This window comes from Rhipicephalus microplus, chromosome 9, assembly GCF_043290135.1.
Source record: "Rhipicephalus microplus isolate Deutch F79 chromosome 9, USDA_Rmic, whole genome shotgun sequence".
Taxonomy (NCBI): Eukaryota; Metazoa; Arthropoda; class Arachnida; order Ixodida; family Ixodidae; genus Rhipicephalus; species Rhipicephalus microplus.
Genome location: NC_134708.1, coordinates 92,108,488 through 92,117,547, shown reverse-complemented (window position 1 = coordinate 92,117,547; position 9,060 = coordinate 92,108,488).

The window sequence follows — 9,060 nt, the reverse complement described above, 5'->3', positions numbered from 1 at the left end:
AGGGGTGGATAGGAGGCGGCTGGCATATGCAATAACGCAATCATGAGCATGTTGTTTCTGAGCCAGCACTGCACCAATGCCATTCCCACTTGCATCGGTACGGATTTCCGTAGGGGCAGCAGGGTTGAAGTGTGCCAGGATCGGAGGGGTAGTGAGAAGAGCGACAAGAGTCGAAAACGCAGAAGCCTCTTCGGAGCCCCATGAAAACGGGATTTCTTTCTTGAGGAGCTGCGTAAGCGGCCTCGCTATGTGTGCAAAATTTTTCACGAAGCGTCGGAAGTAGGAGCATAGTCCGATAAAGCTACGTACATCCTTCGCAGATCTTGGTACAGGAAAGTTTTTGACGGCGCTGATTTTTGCCGGGTCTGGTTGTACACCGTTGGCCTCTACTAAATGGCCAAGCACTGTGATTTGATGGCGTTCAAAGTGACATTTAGACGAGTTGAGCTGCAGGCCAGCGCGACGGAAGATTCCCAGGATGGCTGAGAGGCGCTCATGTGAGTTTCAAATGTTGGTGAAAAGACGCAGACGTCGTCCAAGTAGCACAAACAGGTGCACCATTTGAATCCTCTGAGCAGGGAGTCCATCATTCATTCGAAGGTGGCTGGAGCGTTACAAAGGCCAAAGGGCATGACCTTGAACTGATATAGGCCATCGGGGGCGATGAATGCCGTCTTTTCACGGTCCATTTCATCTACCTCTATCTGCCAGTAGCCGGAACGAAGGTCTATGGAGGAAAAATAGTGGGACCCTTAGAGGCAATCAAGTGCATCATCTATTCGTGGCAGGGGGTAGACGTCTTTTTTGGTAATTTTGTTTAGGTGTCGATAATCCACGCAGAAACGCTATGCACCGTCTTTCTTGCGGACTAGCACTACAGGAGAAGCCCAAGGACTGCAGGATGGCTCAATGATGTCCTTGGCGAGCATTTTGTCGACCTCACTTTGGATGATGTGACGCTCGGACGCCGACACCCGATAAAGACGCCTATGAATAGGATGTTCATTACCAGTGTTTATGCGGTGGTTCATACCGGTAGCTTTCCCCAACGGAGGGCCGCTGATGTCAAAAACGTCGATGTAGGACAGCAGAAACCGGTGGTGCTCATCAGTCTGCTGCGGCGTTAAGTTCGAAGCAATCATCGAAGTAATAGCGTGGTCGGAGGAAGTGGCAGATTGATGTTGAGCATGGGAGTCAGAAGGGGCGGCCATCGCGAAAACATCTACCGTATTGTCTTCTAAGAGCAGAGCAACGCCAAAGAGATCCCTTCTGGCAAAACTTGAGGTGTCAAGCTAAAGTTGACAACTGGGAGGCACGTAGAATTTTCTGCGACGGACAGAATGGTGTGCGGTAATGTAATGCCACGGCTTATGAGAACATCGGTGATAGGGTTCAGAACATAGTCACCGTCGGGAACTGGTGGTATTGAGACGAGCTCTATGTAGGTCAGTGTCTGTGGAGGGAGGCGCGCGTGTCCTGTTGTGCAGAGGCGACTCGGTCGTTGTGTAAGAGGTTCTGTTGCGGGCAAGTGTAGATGGAGCGTACTGGTCGAACAGTCTATGAGGGCAGAATGCGCCGACAGGAAGTCGAGGCCTAAGATTACGTCGTGGGGGCATTTATCAAGGACAGTGAAGAGAACAACTGTGTGTCGATCCACAATGCTCACACGAGCGGAGCACATTCCAACGATAGATGCTATTCCACCATCCGCAACACGGACGAACTGAGTGGTCGCAGGTGTGAGAGCCTTCTCAAGCTTGCGGCGAAAATCACTCGTCATCACGAAAAGTTGGGCGCCGGTGTCGACAAGAGCAGTGACATGTACGCCGTCTACTTGCACGTCTATGAGGTTCCATTTTGTCGGTATTGTCAAAAGAGGATTTTGGGTCAGTCCGAGCAATGCAGCACCACCTCCGGGGGCTGCAACGCTTAGTTTTCCGTAGGGGAACCTCGTGGGAAGGCGGGGGAAAATGGTCGGCGGGGCTGTGGAGAACGCTACTGGCGACGTTGGGGGGATGGAGCGCGGGAGTAGCGGTGTTCAGAAGCAGGTTCCCGGGCAAAATGGTCGCGGCTGGTCTCATGGCGATAGGCAGGGCGTGCATAGATGAGATCTGTGGGGTTGAACGTCCCAAAACCACCATTTGATTATGAGAGACGCCATAGTGGAGAGCTCCGGAAATTTCGACCACCTGGGGTTCTTTAACGTTGCATGGAAGGGACGAGAAGACGGTTGTGCAGCAGGACCCCAGCGACTTCTGCAACGGCGAGAAATGTGCCCGATTCTGCGACACGAGAAGCATAGCATATCGGCTTGTCATCGTGTGTTCGCCATGCGGACGGATTACGGAACGTTGAGGGAGAGCTGGTTTGGAAGGGACGTGCAGGCGTGTATCGGGGCTGGTAGTTGGTGCGGGGAGGCGGTGAGATAGAGTGAATTCCCAAGCTGGCGATTTCCTGCCGGACGACTGCTTGAATGAGAGGCAACGTAATTGGCGGAGAGGGGTTAGGGGACGTTGGTCCCACCTTAGCTTGAGCAGTCGCTTCAAGCTCCCGCCTGACGACTCACGTCAAGTTGTCACAGGTGTCTGGTGGGTGATATGTGTCGAGACACGATGACGTCGCAGTGGTGTTCGGGAGACGCTGGAACTGATGGTAGATGCGTCTGGTTTTAGCTTGTTGGAACCAGCAGCATTCTTGAATGATCGCATCAACAGATGACACATTGTTGAATACCAACAAGTTGAACACATCGTCGGTGATACCCTTTGGGATATGCGCAACTTTTTCAGTTTCAGACATATTTTCGCCAGCTTGGCGGCATAGTGAAAGGACAGCCTGAATATAACCGATGTAGGGCTCCGTGGAAGATTGTGGGCGAGTCGACAACTCATTTTTCTCAGCTTCACGACGACCAGAGATGTTGCCAAAAAGCTCACGGATCTTTGCCTTGAAGCTGTCTCAGCTTGTTATGTCATGCTCGTGGTTATCAAACCAAACACGAGGGGTTCCGTCGAGATAAAAGATGACGTTTGCGAGCATAAGAGTGGGATCCCACCTGTAAGTGGCGCTGACGCGTTCGTAGAGTCGTAGCCACTGGTTGACGTCAGAACCTTCGCTGCCCGAGAACACGCCGGGATTTTTGAGCGCGGGAAGCGTCACGAAATTTGTTGCGGGCGCTGGGTTGACAGGTCGGGCAGAAGGGGGGCGACCGCAGAGGATGTAGCCGAGTCTTGAGTTGTCTTGTTGTAAGCCACCAGGGAGCATCCGCTTCGGAGTTCCGTGGCGAGGACGGGGATCACACAACTCCACCAAGTATGTTACGGGAAGGATACTGACTCAGAGGGATAGTCACCGATGTATTTACAGCGGTTAGGTGAGCAGCGCCAGCCACACTAGCTCGTTCCAGTCTATCTGCTTTCTCTTCTTCAGCTCCATGCACTGGCACGTAGCAATATGTTGCCACAAGTAGACCATCGCAAAAGACGCGTGCAAATATTTGCGTACGTGACAGCTGCCACACAAATATCAAGGAAGCCGCGCCATGGAACGCCGTCTGACACTCGCCACGATGCTACGCCACGGAACCAGTGTGAGACTCGAGGGGCAGAGGAAGAGACCGACGAAGTTGGAATCAACGAGCAAAGGACATTTTGGCTGAGCATATTTTTTAGTTTGGAGTTTACTAGCACTGGTTTGCCCTAAATAAATAGTTCACATAGTAGCAGGTGCTATGTTTATTGATAGCATTCTGGTAGACGTGCTGGGTATGATTCCTTGCCAACCACAAGCAAGGGAGAGACTCCGAGATCCCAGAAGTTTGGAGCCAGCAGAACTAACACCTAATCACCAACGCACAGATCGTCGACTACATGGTGTGCAGCCCGAGTTTGGCCCCCTAATTGACCTATTTATTTTATTTTTATTTTTTATTTATACATACTGCAGCCCCCAATTCGGGGCTATGGCAGGAGTGAGCATTTACAGAATACAAAAAATAAATAACATACAAACAGATCAACAGAGCAATAAAACAAAAGAACACTTAACGCAAATCAGCAAGGGCAAGTAAAAAATTTTCCAGCGGAAGGGAGCGAATATCACCGGACAGTTGATTCCACATTTCGGCAGTGAAAGGAAAAAAACTGAATTTGAATGTGTTAGTTTGACAATGGTAAGGCTTGATATTAAGGTGGTGATTGCTTCTAGTTGTGCACGGCGAGGCAAATGAGATGTAGGTATTGTGGGACATGCAATAGACCGAGTTAATAAAACAATAAAGCAGTTTCATAGAATCCTTTAGACGGCGCATGCGTAATGTGGTTAGTTCAAGAGAAGACAGGGCAAGGGAAGGTGAAAAGTAGCGATCATAGCGGTTACAAATAAATCTGATAGCTTTTTTTTGAATGGCCTCAATTCTATCGATTTCACTCTGCTTGTGTGGATTCCATACGGGGCATGCGTAGTCAAGTATAGGACGAATCAGTGTTTTATACATTAGTAATTTAGTGCTTTTGGGGGATTGGGACAGTGTTCGTCCTAAATAACCTAACTTTTTTAAAGATTTTGTGCAGATAAAGTTAACATGCTGAGACCAAGATAAATTGCTAGAAAGAACAACACCAATATATTTGTATTCTGTTACTTTTTTTAAGGTGGATCCGTTAAACGAGTACGGGAAGCAAGAAGGGGACTTACTATTCGTGAAAGACATAAGCACAGATTTGTTAAAATTTATACTCAATTGCCAGGTTGCACACCATTCAAAAAATTTAGTAAATGAGTCATTTAGACGATAATGGGCTTCAGGAGAGTCGATGGGTTCATACAAAACACAATCATCCGCGTACAGACGAATTTTACAGGTGACGTTATTAGGCAAATCGTTTATGTACAGTAGAAACAGTAACGGGCCAAGTACAGAACCTTGTGGAACGCCTGAATTAACACTAACAATGTCCGAGTCAGTTCAGTTATAACAAACGTATTGCGAGCGCTCAGAAAGAAAATTAGAAATCCAGGTAACTAGTTGCGGGTTGTTTAATATGGCATTTAATTTGCATAGTAATTTAGAGTGAAGTACAGTGTCGAACGCTTTCGAAAAGTCGATGAATAGTGCGTCAACCTGATTACCAATGTCAATATTACTAGAAATGTCGTGCTCGAATTCGGTTAGCTGCGTAACAGTACTATAACTTCGTCTGAATCCATGATGGAAGCTAGACAACAAATTGTTAGATTCGAGAAATGCAATAATATGTTTGTATATAATATGCTCTAATAGCTTGCAGGAATGAGGGGTAAGAGAGATGGGCCTGTAATTGCTGAAAACTTGCTTGTCACCAGATTTATGTAAAGCTACTATTTTGCCGTTTTTCCAAGACCTGGGAACGGTTCCAGATTTTACGGATTTATTGAAAATTATTGTAAGGTATTGAGAGGTCCAAAGGGAGTAGCGCACGAGAAACATGTTGGGGATACCATCGGGTCCATTACACTTTTTAGTGTCCAAATTAAGTACGAGATTTAACACGCCCTCTTCAGTGATCACTACATCACTGATTGGAGACGTTGGATTCAAGGTGGAAAAAGAAGGAACAACCAGATTGTCGACTGCAAAAACAGACTGAAAGAACGAGTTAAAATTGTTCGAAATTTCCGCCGGATCATCAATGATTCTATCGTTTATTTTGAAAGAATTACAAGAAGCATCGCGAGGCAGGACCGAGCGCCAGAACTTGCGAGCGCCAGAACTTGCGCCAGAACTTGCGAACCTATCAAGACCTGTCAAGCCCTCTAGCATAAGCCTCACTGCGATGGCGATCCAGGTAATGTCATCTCCATCGCACCTCATCGTGGATTCACCACGTACAAAAGAGGTCTTCTACGGCGAAACTTTTGAAGACGGCGAGGACTGGCCTGAAAGCTTCGAGCGCTGTCACGTTTGAATGGTCAGGACGAAGCCCGAAAACCTCGTTACGTCGCCCTGAAAGATTCGGCACGTACGTAGTTTAGAACCACGAAGCGTCCTTGCTGTCGTAGGATGACTTCCGACGAGAGTTAATCGCAACCTATCCGAACACGGGCCGCAAAGAGAAGACAGAGGCTGCGCTTCAGGTGAGAATCCAACGGAATAACGAGTGCGTGGCCATGTACATAGAACACATGTCGCGGCTCTTCCGCTGAGGTGACCAAAACTTGGCCGAGGAGAAGAAGTTGCGGCACCTAATGCTCGGAGTAATAAAAGAAATTTTTGCAGGCCTGCTGCGTAATCCACCACGAACTGTGGCGGAGTTCCGGTGCGAGGCAACGACCATGAAAAGTACACTTCAACAACGTGCGCGACTGTACAACAGAGACTTCGGCGTCTCTTCAGGCAGGGTGGAGTCAACAACCCTCTCCACCAATGTCGACGTCCTCCGGGAAATGGTGAGGGCTATCGTTAAGGAGGAGCGCCAGAAACTGCAACTCACCCAAAGTCGTCCAGCGATGACCTCAATCAAGAACGTTGTACGTCAAGACGTGCGAAAAGCAATTATTCATTCAACCACAGACTCAGGTGCCCCACCACACGCGACTGGAACCTCAGACACAGCTGTCGTACGGCATGTCGTACGGCAAGACATCAGTCACCCGAACTTTGCACAAGCTCCCGTTATACCACCGACGTTTCCTTGCAGTACGCCACCACCGATGCAAGAAGCGAGACTCCGCAAAAGTGATGTATGGCGCAGTGCAGACCGGCGGCCCCTCTGCTACCCCTGTAAGGATGCAGGTCATCTTTGTCGGACATGCCACTACCGTCGGGTCGGGCTGCGTAGCTTACCAGTGAACGCACCCTGCCCTCGTAACGGCGAGTGGCCTTACGACATCGAAGAATATTCATCTTCGCGCTATGTCTCGCTAAACACTCAGCGACATGAATCGCGGTCGATTGCACCAATGCGCAATAGGTCGCGGAGTCCACGCCCCTAATCTACTTTCCCGCGGCGTCGTTCACCAAGCCCGCGACGGGAAAACTAGAACCAGCAGCCTGTGGAGGCAGGGCCGCTGATTTTTGGAATACAGAAAACCCTTCATCTTTGACTGAATCAAAAAGCAACACTGACACAGTGACGGACAATCGCCGTTATGGGGACGTGACATCCGAGCTACAAGTCAGAGTCGACGACGTTGAGACCATAGCGTTATTAGACGCTGGTGCAGATTACTCAGTAATAAGTAGCGGGCTCGCAAAAAAACTTAAGAAAGTGCTCAATCATTGGACCAGACCACAGATGCGCACCACCGGAGGGCACTTAGTCAACCCTATAGGATTGGGGACGGCGTGAGTGGCAATAAGAGGCCATGTGTTTGTCTAAAGTTCTTTTGTTCTCCTCGAATGTTTTCGTGAGGCACTTCTGGGCATGGACTTCCTGCAAGCAAACAGTGCCATCATCGACTTGCAGAAATCCCAAGTTTCTTTCTCTAGAGAGAATTATGTCCGTGTGTCATGCGGAGCAACCAATAATTTCGTCTGTTCGTGTTGTGAATGAAGGTGTAAGAGTGCTGCCACATAGCAGCGTGACAGTTGCTGTGAAAAACCACGTTTTTCGTGAATATGCCGGACTAGCTGATGGAAATATCGCAAAGGGGATACTGCTACTCGCAAACAGCATACGCGAGGCAAAAGGTCTAGTGAACCTGCTGAACGGATATACTGATGTGCTATTGACTAACTTTACCAATGAGGTACAGCATGTGGCAAAAGGAGCAGCCATAGCTTCACTTCCTGACTACGAACAAGTCTCAAATGTTTGTACCATAGAAAAAGCACCAACAGCGTCCTCAACAGTGAACATTGTCCTCGAGAAAATCAATATTGACCAAGGGCTTTCATCTCTGCAAAAAGACCAGATTGTGGAGTTGATCAACTAATTCGCAGAGTGTCTTTCTTGTTCATCGAAAGTCGGACGTACACCTGTAGCAAAGCAACACATTGTAATCGAAGGACATGTTAGACCAGTGTGTCAGCAACCATACCGAGTAGCTCAGAAAGAAAGGGAGGCAATAAAGAGAAAAGTGCAGGAGATACTCGAAGACGATGTGATACAGCCCTTTAAAAGCCCCTGGGCATCGCCGGTAGTACTTGTGAAGAAGAAGGACATCATGCGGTTCTGTGTTGACTACAGAAATCTCAACCTCGTCACGAAGCGGGACGTGTACCCACTCCCCCGCTTCGACGATACGTTTGATAAATTGCTCAATGCTCACTTTTTTTATCGTTGGACCTAAATAGCGAGTACTGGCGAATAGAAGTCGACGAACGAGGTCGGGAGAACACGGCGTTTGTGACACCCGACGGACTCTACGAGTTCAAAGTACTCCCATTTGGTTTGTGTTCTGCTCCCGCTACTTTCCAGAGGATGATGGACACTGTGCTCTCCGGCCTCATATGGCAGTCATTCCTTGTCTATCTTGATGACGTAGTAACTTTTTCCACTACGTTCGAGCAGCACGTACAGAGATTAAGAACGGTACTGGGTGCCATTCGCATGACTGCACTTACGATGAAGCCCGAAAAGTGCCACTTTGGATTCCGGGAGCTTCGGTTCCTTGGGCACAATGTCAGTTCTCACGGTGTCCACCCAGACCCGGATAAGATTACTGCGGTTGAAAATTTCCAAAGGCCAAGAGAAAAAAAAGGCTATGCGACATTTCCTGGGGCTTTGTGCTTACTATAGGCGCTTCGTGGAAAACCTCCAAGATTGCGGAACCACTGACACGGCTTACGAAGGAAGGTGTACCGTCCACCTGCCACCAATGCAAGAAGACACCTTCTCTGAGTTACGACGGCATTTGCAGTCACCTCCCATACTTGCTCATTTTGATGAAGATGCCAAAACAGACATTCATACGGACGCCAGCAACGTTGGCCTCGGTTGTTCAGTGGCTGAACGGGGAAGAAAAAGTTAATGCTTACGCAAGCCACACTCTGTCAAAAGCTGAGTTTATTTAATCAGCTACAGGAAAGGAATTTCTCGCATTTATAAGGGCCATAAGTAAGTTCCGTCCATATTTATA